This window comes from Muntiacus reevesi, chromosome 7 (assembly GCF_963930625.1).
Source record: "Muntiacus reevesi chromosome 7, mMunRee1.1, whole genome shotgun sequence".
NCBI classification, from domain to species: domain Eukaryota; kingdom Metazoa; phylum Chordata; class Mammalia; order Artiodactyla; family Cervidae; genus Muntiacus; species Muntiacus reevesi.
Genome location: NC_089255.1, coordinates 21,983,621 through 21,999,222, shown reverse-complemented (window position 1 = coordinate 21,999,222; position 15,602 = coordinate 21,983,621). Strand labels below are relative to the sequence as shown.

General features: G+C 40.6%; 1 protein-coding gene and 1 gene segment (V, D, J or C); both read left to right on the top strand.

The window, feature by feature from the left end:
* The window catches only part of LOC136172319 (M1-specific T cell receptor alpha chain-like), a 606,661-nt gene that overhangs the window by 337,637 nt on the left and 253,422 nt on the right, over positions 1–15,602 (top strand). The window lies entirely within an intron of this gene.
* Positions 1–15,602, top strand: part of LOC136172318 (T cell receptor delta constant-like) — a 424,221-nt gene that overhangs the window by 241,595 nt on the left and 167,024 nt on the right.

Sequence of the window (15,602 nt, the reverse complement as noted above, 5' to 3'; positions counted from 1 at the left end):
GTACCTTACTCCTCGCACAGGGGAGTAAAGTCTGCTTCCTCTAGCAAAGGAGACTGAGGGCCTCCCAGGGCCTTGGATTGATCAGAATCTGCCCACATGTTGCCATCTCAATACTCAGGGTCCTATCTCTATGCCAATCAAGGCCCTAATTTTAACTACAGTAAGTCCCCTACATGCGAACCTTCAAGTTGTAAACTTTCAAAGATACAAACATGCCTTCGCATATCCAATCATATAAGTTAGTTCCTGCCTGGCATACATTGTCATGTGCCTACATTCTCTGCAAGTGCTTTTGCGTACTTTAAGGGTAAAGCATCCGCCTGCAATGAGGGAGACCTGGGTTCAGCCCCTGAGACGGGAAGATCCCCTGGAGAAGGAAATGGCAACCCACTGAGAGACTTCACTTTCCTTTCCTTTTCACTGTATAGTGTACTGTATTTCAAGCCCAGGATATAGGAAGCAAGCATAAAAGCAGAGGTGAGGTAACTGGTACTACTGTATTTTTCAAGGTCCTCTACTGTTAGATTAAAAATTTTATTTTTGTGTTTTTTTATGTATTATTTGTGTGCAAAGTATTATAAACCTATAACAATACAGTGTTATAGTCAATTATGATAGTTGAGTACCTAGGCTAACTTTGCTGGACTTATGAGTTAATTAGACTTACGAACATACTCTCAGAATGGAGCATGTTTATACGTAGAGGGGTTACTGTATAAGAGACTTTGAGTTAACTCGGTATTGTAATCCACCTGCTCATGACATTAGTCTTTGAGTTTGGTTTTCAGAAATGTCAGATACTGCAGCAACAAGAAATAAGGATTTTTTTCACAGCTGTCGCAGAAACTTTCTAATTCTTTGCCTAGACCTTATGCTGAAATGTGTTGATATTACCCCAAATTCATTATTTTATTTCTCAAATTTCTTTATGACACCCAGAAGCAACTCACATTCCTTACACTCTTTATTTCCGCTAAATTGTTCAATGATAACAGCTCCCCGGTCATTCAGCACTTCCTTCTGTAAGCGCTGATGGCGGTGACTACTAGCGTCCACTTACCAGTGGCAGCGGGATCACTACACCCAGCAAAATCAGGGAACTGGTACCATCTCCCCACCCGGAAGGTTCTGTTTAACTGAATCAGTTCCAGACCAATAACTGTACTATTTAGGGTCAGCCAGCTTAGCAGAACCACTGTGAATGATACAGAATATAGGAGTAAGAATTCATTATAGTAATTAGACCTTACAAACACAGCAGGAGCTGGAGAAGGGAAGGTCTGGAAAAAGGAAGTCAGAGGATCGAAAGGGGGTCATTAAGTTACCTGCATGAAGCAGTAGCACAAAGGCATGGGCTGGGGCTTGAAGAAAAATCTAAGTACCTAAGCACTTTCAAAGGAAATCAGTCCTGAATATTCACTGGGAGAACTGATTCTGACACTGAAACTCCAACACTTTGGCCACCTGATGCAAAGAACCAACTCATTGGAAAAGACCCTGATGCTGGGAAAGACTGAAGACAGGAGGAGAAGGAGACAACCAAGGATGAGATGGTTGGATGGCATCACTGACACTATGGACATGAGTTTGAGCAAACTCCAGGAGTTGGTGACGGACAGGGAGGCCTGGCGTGCTGCAGTTCATGAGGTCACAAAGAGTCGGACATGACTGAGCGACTGAACTGACTGAAGCACTTTCAGCCACCAAAATGGGACTGTGAAGAGGAACTCATTGAGAGGTGTGCAGTAAGCTGCTATCTCTGGGGTGGATCCACAGCCAGGCATCTGGTGATGGGCCTGGGGTAACTGTTGGTAGGCAGAGACAAGAGCCAGAAAGATTAGCTGGCATAGAATGGAGGAGAAGAAGGACAAAGTGGGACCCGCCTAGCACCCTGGCATCTATCACTGTACCTGACCACAGTGACCTTCTAAGAGTGTAATAGGAATGAACAAACCCGACTCCATACTGAATCTGTTTTTCACTTGATCTTTTGTATTCTGTTGTTTTTGCCACAAGTTAAAAATGTTGCCTATAATCTAAAACATACAGGATGGCCCATTCTCAAGGCTCTGACTTTAAAGTGTAACACTTTTCCACTCAAAAAAGATAAAAATAGCCAGAAAGATAAAGAACATTACAGCATACTAACACATACATATGGAATTTAGAAAGATGGTAATGATAACCCTATATGCAAAACAGAAAAAGAGACACAGATGTACAAAACAGACTTTTGGACTCTGTGGGAGAAGGCGAGGGTGTTTCGAGAGAACAGCATCAAAACATGTATATTATCTATAGTGAAACAGATCACCAGCCCAGGTTGGATGCATGAGACAAGTGCTCGGGCCTGGTGCACTGGGAAGACCCAGAGGGATGGGGTAGAGAGGGAGGTGGGAGGGGGGATCGGGATGGGGAATACATGTAAATCCATGGCTGATTCATGTCAATGTATGACAAAAACCACTACAATATTGTAAAGTAATTAGCCTCCAACTAATAAAAATAAATTTTTTAAAAAAGATAAAAATCTGTAGAACTCAGAATAACTTCTGTCTTGTTGGAGGCTTATAGGAACACTGTGATTAGACATCTGTGGACAGTTAAAAGAACAAAGGACTCCACAATGAAGAAGCTTGCGGCAACCAACCACAACACCACCACCACTACCACCCCTTTTAGTGTAAATGAAGCCCAAACTCTAACGTGGGGAAGATGTTTCTTTGGGACACAAGTCCGCCATCTTTGCAGTCTGCTGGCTTTCTGAATCAAGTCGCTATTACTTGCCCCAACAACTTATCTCTTGATGTACTGGCCTGTCATGTGGTGAGCAGCATGAGCTTGGACTCAGTAACAAGAGGAATTGTCACTGCTTCCCTTCTGCCTTCCAAATCTCATGCAACTTCATCATACGCCCATTTCTAATACAGAACTTCACACAGAAGAGGATTCTGGAAACACAGTTGTCAGAGTAGTTGTCCAGTACAAACCTGCACTCCTTATCTCAGATATCAGAAGACAGTCAGTATGGGCAGAAAGAAACGTAGAGAAGCCCCTGGGAGCTCTTTGGTGACCTTGTGACTGTGGATCACCTGTGATTTGGGGAATTCCTGAAGATGGCAGTCCAGGCCCACAGAGAACTTTCCTCTCAGAGGTGCAAATGTCAGTGTGGATATACTGGGAGTCCTTCTGGAGACAGTGAGACTGAAAGAAACACTACAAGGTATAATGAACAAAAGGCTTGTTTCCTGTATGTGACCTGGTCTTTCCGAAAGGGGGTGAAGAGAAAAGGAGAGTGAACACAATTCCAGGGCGCTACAAATTCTAAAATGCAGAGAACTTTATTCTGAACTATTTACACAAACAGTGCTTGCCTTTTATCAATTCGGGCAGGATCTCTGCAAATGAGAGAGAGAGATGGAGTAGAAGATTCATAATGCAGCTCAGTGAAAATGTTTTTCCTCCTTTTGCACATCCTGGTTGCCCTGCTCAAAGTTCCAGCTGCCCACATTTACACAACAGTCACACTGTGATCCCCCCATCACCTGCCTCCTGTACCTCGACCCCACCTACATTCTGTCCCAGGACCCCACCTCGTTACCCACCGTGGACACTGGCCACAGTGGTAGAACCAGAGAACAGACACACAAAATATGCAAAAGGAAACAGAGTTTCCAACATCACAGCAATGTTCCTCAACTAGAGTACATAATGTTCTTTAAACATGTAGAAAAATAAACTGGTATTTAAACTCCATGTGCTTATTATTGCTCTTATACCAACTACAAAAATGCAAGTTAAACATGCAGAAAACTTTAAAACCAGTAAAACTTTAATGATTTTAATTTATGATGTTTTGCTAAACTAAATCATCAATTTGGAGCTGTATATATAAATATAAATCCCTGGAGGAGAGCACGGCACCCCACTCCAGTATTCTTGCCTGGAGAATCCCGTGGACAGAGGAGCCTGGGAGGCTACAGTCCATAGGGTCGCAAAGAGTCTGACACGAAGAGTGACTTAGCGCGCGCGCACACACACATACACACACACACACACACACACACACACACACACGCATGTTGGATTTTACTTATCAGTTTGATTCTTCTGATTTTCATCACTGCTAGTTTTCCTTTGTTCAAAAATAAGTTCATGGACTCCCTGGTGGTCCAGTGGTTAAGAATCTGCCCTGCAATGCAGAGGATATCAGTTCTATCTCTGGTCTGGGAAGATGCCACATGCCATGGGGCAACTAAGCCCATGTGCCACAACTACTGAGGCCACGCACTGCAATTACTGAAGCCCACAGGCCCAAAAGTCTGGGCTCTGCAACAAGAGAAGCCATCGCAGCAAGCAGCCCACACACCACAACTAGAGAGTAGCCCTCATGCAGCAACAACGACCCAGAGCAGCCTAAATAAATACATCCATATACATCATTCACTTGATGGGTTGATGAATTACTGTGCACCAACAGTACAATTCATGGGAAATACATGGGGAAACAGTGGCTGACTTTATTTTGGGGGGCTCCAAAATCACTGCAGATGATGACTACAGCCATGAAATTAGAAGATGCTTACTCCTTGGATGGAAGGTTATGATCAACCTAGACAGCATATTAAAAAGCAGAGACATTACTTTGCCAACAAAGGTCCGTCTGGTCAAGGCTATGGTTTTTCCAGTGGTCATGTATGGATATGAGAGTTGGACTATAAAGAAAGCTGAACACTGAAGAATTGATGCTTTTGAACTGTGGTGTTGGAGAAGGCTCTTGAGAGTCCCTTGGACTGCAAGGAGATCCAACCAGTCCATCCTAAAGGAGATCAGTCCTGGGTGTTCACTGGAAGGACTGATGTTGAAGCTGAATCTCCAATACTTTGGCCACCTGATGCGAAGAGCTGACTCATCTGAAAAGACCCTGATGCTGGGAAAGATTGAGGGCAGGAGGAGAAGGGGACGACAGAGGATGAGATGGTTGGATGGCATCACCAACTCAATGGACATGAGTTTGGGTAAACTCCAGGGGTTGGTGATGGACAGGGAGGCATGGCGTGCTGCAGTTCATGGGGTTGCAAAGAGTTGAACATGACTAAGAGACTTCACTTTCACTTTTCACTTTCATGCACTGGAGAAGGAAATGGCAACCCACTCCAGTATTCTTGCCTGGAGAATCCCAGGGACAGCGGAGCCTGGTGGGCTGCCGTCTATGGGGTTGCACAGTTGGACACGACTGAAGCAACTTAGCAGCAGCATCAGCAGCATACCTATTACTAAGCAACTGTAGCTAAATTGTTCATACAAAAGATGAACTGTACTCAATATAGTCATGCAAACGGTGAATATGGAACCAATCGTACATTGAGTTTTACATGCTTATAGCATTCAACTTGTGATAATTCCCATTTCCATAACTGTTTTCTATTCAAATTACCTGACCGCACTTGCCCTTCACTTAGTGCTAACATTACTGAAAAAGCAAAAGAGGGCATTGGGGTCTTGCAGCAGTATTGCTTGTACGATCACCATAAGATAAGGCCCAATATGATTCAGTTACATTTTATAAGAAATATGTATTTTTTACAATCTTGCATATAACTCAAGTTTGATTTTCCCACAAGAAAAAAGTGGAGAATTAATTTATAAAACTAGTATATCTACAACTTTGTAACATACTTCTGTTTTGATGATGCTCTTTATTTCCTTAGTACTATTTATGATATTTAGCAATTGCTCTTCTTTAAATTAATGATAAAGTGTATTAAGGCATTGTTGGGCTTTCTTCATGGCACCAAATTACAGCTAACATCTGTCTAAAACGTACGCATTTTTAACATGAGTTTTCATACCAACATGAGTTTTCGTAACAACTCTTAGTAAATGCTAATATAAAAAGACATAAAATAACTTAAAAACTTTAGTGACTGTTAAAAATAGTAACATTAGAGAAACCAATATCTCTTTCAGCTATTTTCATAAAGCAAAAAGAACATAACATACTATTAATAACAGTGAATGTCTGGTTACTTCCCTTATGAGCTAAAGTGGCGCCACCATGTGGTAGGAGTGAAAAAAGCTTAATTGTTTTAGTTCAACTGAAAGTTATGCAAATCTTAATTTATGTTTAGTAAGAACTACACTATTACAAGTTTTGCTCATACTATATATGGGTTAATTAATTTTTATATCACGCCACTTAAATTTCACAGAGTTTATGAAGCCCAACTGCATGTTTTAGACTATCATTCTGTTGAAACACATTTTTAATTCTCATAAAAACATGAAGACCCATAAAAATTTCAGAGATACATATATTTCAAATGTGATAAATACAAAGTATAAATGAATGTTTAAAAGCAATTTTCAAATAATCCCTGTTACTATTACAATTTCCATACAGATCTTGGAAATGTCTTAAAATCAATGATAATTTTGTCTCTGTAAAAAGAACATTATTCAAAAAAAGGACAATAACTTAATCAAATGTGGAATACTATTTTTGTCACTACCATTTAAAATTGATAAGTTCTTTTCTTCCTAAATTTTTCAATCAGAAATTTAATTAGTCTAAATTTTTGCTATATTTAAGATATAATTTATTGCTTTGTTCACATATAATTTATTGCTTTGTTCACACCTTATTGCTTTGTTCACATCTTTGTTAAACCAGCATAATGTAACCTGATTGTTAAAATCAGTTGTTCCTGGTTAGTCACTCAGTCAGGTCCGACTCTTTGTGACCCCATAGACTGTAGCCCACCAGGCCCCTCTGTCTATGAGATTTTTCAGGTGAGAATACTAGAGCGGGTTGCCATTTCCTTCTCCAGGGGATCTTTCTGACTCAGGAATTGAACTGGGGTGTCCTGGATTGCAGGCAGATTCTCTACCAGCTGAGCTACCAGGGAAGCTCCCCCAAAATTAGTTGTTAATCATATTATAACTTTTAAAATTCCCTAGGAAATTATCTCATTATTAAGTACTCAATATCACAGCTCATGGGAATAGGGTGACTAATGTTTTCCTTCAGCTGTTTTGTGTTTTACAAATTTTCCATATAAGAAATATACTAATTTTATGATAAAAATGGAAACTTCTACAAGAATAAATGTTCATGTTAGAAAAGAAATAACAAAATTAGTTATTTAGAATATAACATACAATAAACAAAAATTGACATACTATTTTACCCCGGTAGTGAGAAGAATGGGAGAGGCTGAGGTATCTTTCCTACCACAACACAAAAGCCTATGTTGATAGATATTAATATTGGAAATGAACATATTCTGTGACTCAGCAACTACTGGGTCCCAGCCTTAGTATTACCCTCTTTGTAAAAAAAAAGCATGTACAAGACTGCAGCAATGTGGGGTCTTAAGAAGCTGCAAATAACATAATCATATGGCAACAATGATATAATAAATTATGTTGTCTAATTTATTGTGTTGTCTAATTTACTCCATACAGTTAAAAATAATAAAGTGAATCTGTACAAAATAGCAGCTTCATTACCACTGAGGGAGAACAGCAAGTTGTAGAACAACATATAGAGATTGATGCCATTTATGTTAGTAAAAATACTTGTACAATATAAACCCTGAATATCTCACAGTAAAAGGACAAAGTACAAAGACAAAGTAAAAGTACAAAGACAAATTCCCTATTAATAGCAACCTTGGGAATGGAAATTACACTTGAGGGAGGGAGACAGTCAATGAACATTTGGACTTTCATTGCAATGCTTTAATTTTTATAACAAGAACGTTTGAAGAGATTCCCTGATGGTCCGGTGGTGAAGACTCTGTGCTCCCAATGATGTAGGGGCCTGGGTTAGATTCCTAATTGGGGAACAGATATCACATGCTGCGGGCTTCCCTCCTAGCTCAGTCGGTAAAGAATCTGCCTGCAATGCAGGAGACATGGGTTCGATTCCTGGATCAGGAAGATCCCCTGGAGAAGGAAATGGCAACCCACTCCAGTATTCTTGCCTGGAGAATCCCATGAACAGAGGAACCTTGCTGGCTACAGTTCATGGGGTTGCAAGAGTCAGACACGACTGAGTGACTTTCACTACTTCAGTACTACTCACTATCACATGCTGCAACTAAAACCTGGCACAGTCAAATAAATAAAATAATTTTTAAAAAGAATATTTGAGTATATTACTTGAATCATCAAATTTAAATTTTTAGAGTTTTCTTCTCTATCCCCATAGATGTACATTTCTGTACATAGCAAATAACAAAATCTACCTTTATTAGTGATTTTTAATGTCACTGACACTCTGCTAAACATTTTACATGCTTTGCATTTAAACTTATCATTAACCTTATGATGCCAATTTTATTAATCCCCATTAAACATGATAAATATGATAAAACCAAGCCTCAAAGGGAATAGGTAAATTGTCCAAATTCACCAAATCCAAAAGTGTTATAATCAGAATTTGAACTCAGGTAGCTGGCTCAAAGCTATAGTCTTAATGAAATTGCTGTTTTGCACATTTCCTTGTAGAAGTGAGTATACACATATGCATGTGCACATGCACACACACACCTCTGCTATCCAGCCTCTTCTGTATCTTCTATATTTATATCTCTCTTGAAATGCACAGGTCGTTAGTATTTTCTCTCTATAACTTTCCACAGAAATGTCCTTGCTCAAGTGCTGAGTTGAGGTGATAACCTTACAACATTGGTTGTTTCGTATTTTGTGTTCCTGGTTACACTTCTTCCATTAAAGTTTGCAAGATAGCACCTGAATTTATTTCTTCCCTATCTGCTCCATTTGCTGTCTTCATTAGGATGAGCATATTCTACTCAGCCTTTTCCCAATTTATTAAAATATTTTCCCTTCGCTTAAAAAGTTACAGAAAACATGTGTTCTCCAAGTGTCTTTGGGTAGCAGTAGGGTTTGCTGATGGCTAGAGGAAGTTCAAAGTTGAGTCACTGGTCCTCTATCTATAGAACCGAGCAAGCACATGTTCTTCATGAACCCAGAGGTGATCAGCACATCAGTGGCAAACTTAAAATATCTAAACTGGGATGAGATTCAGATTTAAAACCAAATGCCAGTGTATTTGCTCTTTTAGTCCCTGTCCAAGGCACTTCTTCCTTTGCTTATTATGATACTTTGGAAGCCAAATTATTGATAATAAACTTGTTTGCTGTGAATATGGGAAGTTAAACAGCTTGGGAGGGGGTTATTATATTTGTCCTTGTTGTTGTTGTTGTTTAGTCATTAAGTGGTGTCTGACTCTTAGCGACCCCGTGGGCTGTAGCCTGTCAGATTCCTCTGTATGCGGAATTTCCCAGAGAAGAATATTGGAGTGGGTTGCCATTTCCTTCTTCAAAGGATCTCCCCAATCCAGGTATCGAACCCATGCGTCTGGCATTGGCAGGTGGATTCTTTACTGTGGAACCACCAGGGAAGCCCTGTATTTCCCTTAAGCTCTAACAAAACACCATGAAGAATGTACCTCCCAACAAAAACACCTGGCAACTGGATTTTATATGCATTCATAGTTTTAACATCTCTTCCTCTGGATAGTGCCGGCTACTGTCTTCTTGTGGATTATTATTTCCTTAGGGACATAATGCTAGAGTCAGTTTGGAACCTAAATCATTTTTCCTGTGGCACTGGGAAGCATTGTGTCTCCTCCCTTTATACAGTAATTTAATTAGACAAATTTTCACAGTCTCTCACTAGCAGCCTACAGTCCATCTACCTTCTCAACCCTGTGAGAAGCCTTATCAAACTAAGAAAAATGGTACCATATGTTATATCCAGAGTTCCTGCAGCACGTTAGCAGTGAGGATACACCTGACTGTCAAAGCTGCTAATAAAACCAACCCTAATCCAAGCCCCAAGTCAAGTCTTCTTCCCAACGTAGAACTATTCCCCCAAACCCAAATTGTGCCCGCTCCCTCTGAAACAGGAAAGAAAAGGAATTTCTTATGTAAAGACAGTAAGCATAACTATCAGGAATACGTACAAATTCATAAACTTGAGTATATAAAGTGAAGAGATTTCTAAATATCCAAAATGCTTTTAAAGATTGACAATACATTCATAAAAAAGATCAATAATAAATATATTCATATAAGTTATATAAGTTAAATTTTGATGCGCTTAATATATAAAGAGTTCATATAAATGAGTAAGAAGAACACTGGCTTGATGGATATAGAGGCAAAAATGAGATACAAAAATAATACATAAACTGCTAATGAATATTTGAAAAACCCTAACATACTTAAAATTTTTAAATGCAAATGAAAACGACTATTACTCATATAAAAGCTTATCGATTTTAAAAAGGCAATCACAACTCGATGCTGATGAAATTCAGCATGTTAAGAGCACTTACATTTATTGCTGCTATGACTACAAACTGAATCAATGTAACAGTAGCTTATTACAGTATTAGGTATCATTTTAAAATGGTCATCCCTCTTGTCTGAATAATTGGTAATCTATCTTTAAAAGAGTTATCTGAGCAGACTTTTTATAAGCTACAATATCCATTTAATGTTGCTCGTGGTCCAAATAATTGGAAATAACCTAAAAATCCAACATCAGATGAATGTTTAAGCAAATTAAGAAACATCTGCCGAATAAAATACTATGCCTCCATCAAAAATTAGATTTTTAAGAGTTTTCTATCACACAGGGGAAAATGTATCACTCTAATATAAATGAAAAGCAGAAAATTGAAAATATAATGTGATTTCAACAATGTCAGAAAATAAACTGACACGTAAAGACTAAAGGAAAAGATAACAAAATTAGAGTTTATGGATGATGTTCCTTTTCTTCTTCCTTATAATTATATATAATTCACAATTTTCTCTTCAGTGAACACATATAGTGATAAAAATTATCTAATAAAAGCATCTTCTAAATACTAGATTATATGTCTTTAAAATATTTGTAGTTGCCCTTAAAGTGAGTTGCCTAACCTCTAGATCTAGATCTCTCTAGAACTCACATTCCTATATTCCAACCCAAATTTTTAAAATTTACTCTCTCTATGTAAATTAGAATGGCCTTTTTTTCCTCTGAATTTAACTATTTCAAACTTCAAGTAAAGCTCTCTATAGTTTTTGTACAACAATACAAGCAATAAACATACTCTGATAAACCATTTTTATTCACAACTAAAAATAAGGCTTTCTTTCTAAACAAAGGGCAAGGGGAAGAGGATGTCTAACAGTGGCAGTCAGTGAGCAATCTAATCTGACCAAAGAATCACTATTTGGCCACTGTTCTCAAAGTACTGAGCTAAATGCATCATTCTGAATGCTTCTCTATACCAAGCACTCTACTAGGTTGTGAGGATTTGGGGAGTTCAAAATGAGCAAGACTTAGAGTCATAAACACTCATCCCGGGTTCCCGACCTTGAAAAAAAAAGACCAATAAAAAAGGGTTGCTTTACCAATAATTTCAGAACAAAATGGAATAATTGCAGACATTTCTAGAAGCAAGCATCCACTGGAAAAAATTTACTGGTAGTAAATACTATATACACCTTAAAAGCAGGAAACAAAACAAAACAAAACAAACAGATCATCCTAAAAACTGTAAAAAAAAAAAAAAAAAACCTCCTGCTCTGATAGTCCAGGAATCTCTGTCCTTTCCCTAAGCAAGAGGGAGAAAGAGACGAAGACCAGACTGGCGAGCAGTAAACTTGGGTTCTGATCATGACCCGCTGAGCTAATGATGAGATCTCAACACCTCTGGTCTCAGTTTCCCACACATGAAACGGGGGGTTGGACCAGAAGACTAAGTTTGCCCAGATATAACATCCTCTGAGCCTGGGAGAAGTTCCCTCCTGGCAGGCCCCTGGAGACACTCGGAAGTGTTTGTTTTAGGAAACCCAGGGATCTCAGCACTGAAGGAGAACATAGCTCCTCCATGTACCATTTCAGACAATCTGCAAGCATTTGGGGTCTTTAACATAATTAGTTGGCCCCTGAGCTCTTTTAACTTTAATATTTACACTAGAACAATTGGAAAGTGCTCATTAGTGTTTCAGCCAAAGCAATTCTAGTCTCTTTATCCATTCCAATGAGCTTCTTCTCCATTAGCAAGAGGGGTGAAGGCCCAGAGGTTATCTGCCTAGCCAAAGCGGTTCTCAGGTGGAAATAAATTTGAAAAGCATTAATGTGGACACTGTGAGAAATTTGTTCTTACAGCTAATGTCCAGAGGACAAGGTCCAAATAAATAACTTCCGACAAGCCCTGCCCCGACGCAGCCCAGAGCTGCCCACAACTCCCAGAGGCGCCCAGTCAACTCATTCTCCAAATGCCAGAAAAAGAGAATGGGGAGTGATGGGAGGAGAGCTGGGGTGAACAACAGCAGCAAAGATCTCTCTCAAATCCTACCTCCTCAAAAGCTCGTATCAGGACCTCCCTGACTGTCCAGTGGTTACAGCTTCACCTTCCAACATAGAGGGTGTAGGTTTGATCCCTGATTGGGAAGCTAAAATCCCACATGCCTCACAGCCAAAAAAATCAGAAAGTAAAACAGAAGTATTATTGTAACCAATTCAATAAAGACTTTAAAAACAGTCCACATTAAAAAAAAAAAAAAAAATCTTAGAAAAGTCCAAGTCTCCCTTAAGACTGCACTTTCTTAGCTACTTTCTCTCTAATTGTGATGAGTGTCTTCAAAAGGAACACCCCACCTCTCATGCAAGTTTGTGATATTTTCCAGTTCATTCCCAGTAAAGTGTCAAGGTTCCACATAGAATTCACCCAGGCTGTTGTGAGCTCTCACCTCCCTGCATCCGCTGTGATCTTAAGGAGGGCTGGGGGCACGCTGAGCTGCTAATTGACATAAGTGCTGTCACCAAAGGGGGCATCTTCATGTATTGGGGGGAGGGAGGTTTCACCTCTCCTGCATGCTCTATCTGAGACCTCAGGCACCTTCTGAAATATATGCCAGGGAACAAGCTGGTAAAGTCCAGCAAAGGTTTCTGCGGGTTCATTCATTCTTACACAGAAGGGAATTCTGCTGTGTGCTCTGAGCTCGCTGCCAAGCTGTCCCCAGAGCCCGCAGTGGAGTGTTCACCAGCACCCTGAGATGAGGGGGGTATTGCTCCTCTGAAATCCCAGGAAACAGCCAGACAGACAGCATGGCTGATCCACTTTGACATTTTCGCTAACATCAAAAACTGAGCATGAGTTGCATTTGCAATTTTCCAGAATTCCTCATTTTAGGTCAAGACTGGCCTTACCTATAGATTAGTCACTTACATGGTAGGATTTGACACACACAGAAAACTTCTCCACTAAAAGGATAATATCCCCACCAACCTTCTGTGATTCTGCAATCTATCCATTAGTCACCCTCTGGAGTTCAGCTACTGACAGTGTAGGTTAAAATACAAATTTGTCACTTAGAGAAAAAGCATATGAAGGCATCCTCAACACTTAATGTCCCAGCAGTGCTGGAATGCCAGACTAAGACATGTGTGTTAAAATCAACATACCAATAAATGAAGACTGACTTTATGTCATGTATGTTTAATTTATGAAAATGGTAGCACTATTTTCGGATCAATAAATGCATGACAGATCCTTGATATTCTATTAATGAAAACTAGTCTGAGGCTATAGTTTAACCTTTGAGATTAGTGTCAGGAGAGAGGGTTATCTCCCCTGCTGCCCTTGTTAGAAGTAGCACATTAGCACAGATTCCACATGGATCAGATTCAGTTTGTAATTAAGTATAAGCGGTGTGTGTGGTCGAGAGAGCAGAGAGCTCTGGCTTTGACTCTGTCTCTGTTACAAGATGCATGACCTTGATAAAACCATGGTAAGTAATGTGAGCCTCAGTTTCCTCTGCATAAAATTGAGATATGGAAAAGAAAGCTTTCTGTAAAATTCTGATTCAGTGATTCTCTATTAAACAATCTTTCTCTTTCTGCCACTCATACTCACAAGGAGAAGAAGAAGCTGATGGTGTTGGCCCAGTACCCTCAACAGACCTGCACCTGAGCCACTGCGAGCCCTGAATCTGGGGCAGGCATGTCACTTCTGTGTCTAATTGCTGCTTGCCAGTCTGCAGGTGCTTGTTCACAAGTGCCAATGATGTGATTACTTCCTGGATAGAAAGGAATAAACCTCTGATGCTTTTGCACTGGTCATTATGTCTGTCTGCTTTGTGTAGAAGAACCATCTTGTTGATTCAGACTGGACGTTTCGAGAAGGCAGAGTTACTTTCCATTCAATTGCCTGAAGATGGTGCCTAATAGAGAACCACACTCGGATGGGGGCTAAATCATCAATATCATGATTGTGATGCCATGGTATTAAAGGAGAATTCTCACAAAAGAAACATGTCCCTCTCTCATTGAATCACTAACTCCCATGTCCTATAAAAACAAAACAAAACTGCAGACATCACCACAAGGAACCCTGAGCACAGGGGACTGGTGACTAGATGCCACTTGTCAGTCGGGATGATACCAGTGGCCTTTGCAACCAGGAATTTCCAATCCTGTGATTGTGGGGAAATTTCCGGCTCCAAAGGCCCCTGTGATTTGTAGGGATTCCTACAACAGCAAGAACCAGCTCTGAGAAGCCCACTCGAGACTGGCCTGGAACAAGTGGGACCACCCGGCCCATGGGGGAAAGTAAGGGGAAGAAGGGCCTGGTAGGGGTCCCTCTGTGGTGGATTTGCCTCACTCAGGTCCAGCCTGGCAGAGTCAAGGGCAGCCATAGGTCTGGGTATCTGGTTCTCCCCCCATCCTCCTCCTCCAGAGTTTGGTGGTCCCTAAGACAGAGAACAGGTAAGGAATGACTGTTCTGGTTCTGACCTCAGGACACTCACAGGGACAGCTGGCTTCTAAGGACTGGAATAGTGACCCTGTTATTCCTGCACTCCATCCTGCCCAGGGTGCAGCCCCAGGCCCCGGGTCCCAGCGCCTATGGAATGTGAAGCTGATGACAGCTGGTGGAGGTCCTGGGGTCTTGGGAGCAGGGCTCTAGGGCCAGGGGACAGCGGAGGCATCATCCACCTCCAAACAGTTCTTCAGCTGTTCAGAAAAGACAGAGGTGGGTAGAGGGGGAGGAAGGCTCAGCCCACCCTTTCCTCTTCTGTGTGTGGTTATTTATTTAACCTCTGGGGGCCTCCTCGCCTATAAAATGGGACTATGATGCATGCCTCAGCAAACTGTGAAATCCAAGTGAGTGGGCTCTCAAGTAGATGCTCGTTGACCATGAAGTTCCCTTCCCAATGGCTGATTTGCAAGATTGGAGTTCAACTCATTGAATCCCAGAGAAGGTGTGATGGGGACGAAGGGAGGAGGGTGTTGTGGTTCCCACAGGTGCGCATCAGGCTTCAGAGGACATGACACCTCACGATCGCATAAAACTCAAACTTTCTTGTCTGTGACATTTTCAGAAATGAAAAGAAGAGCCAAGGTACAGAGATTCTGATCTTTATCTCCACTGTAAGTTCCAAGACCAGGAGCTGATGGAGTTAGGAGGGTTGTTTTTGCAGACAGTGTGGATAATACCAAGGTGGCCTGGCCAAGAGCACCTTGGTCCAGGTCTCAGTACCTACAGAAACATATACATTACCTGGCACCTA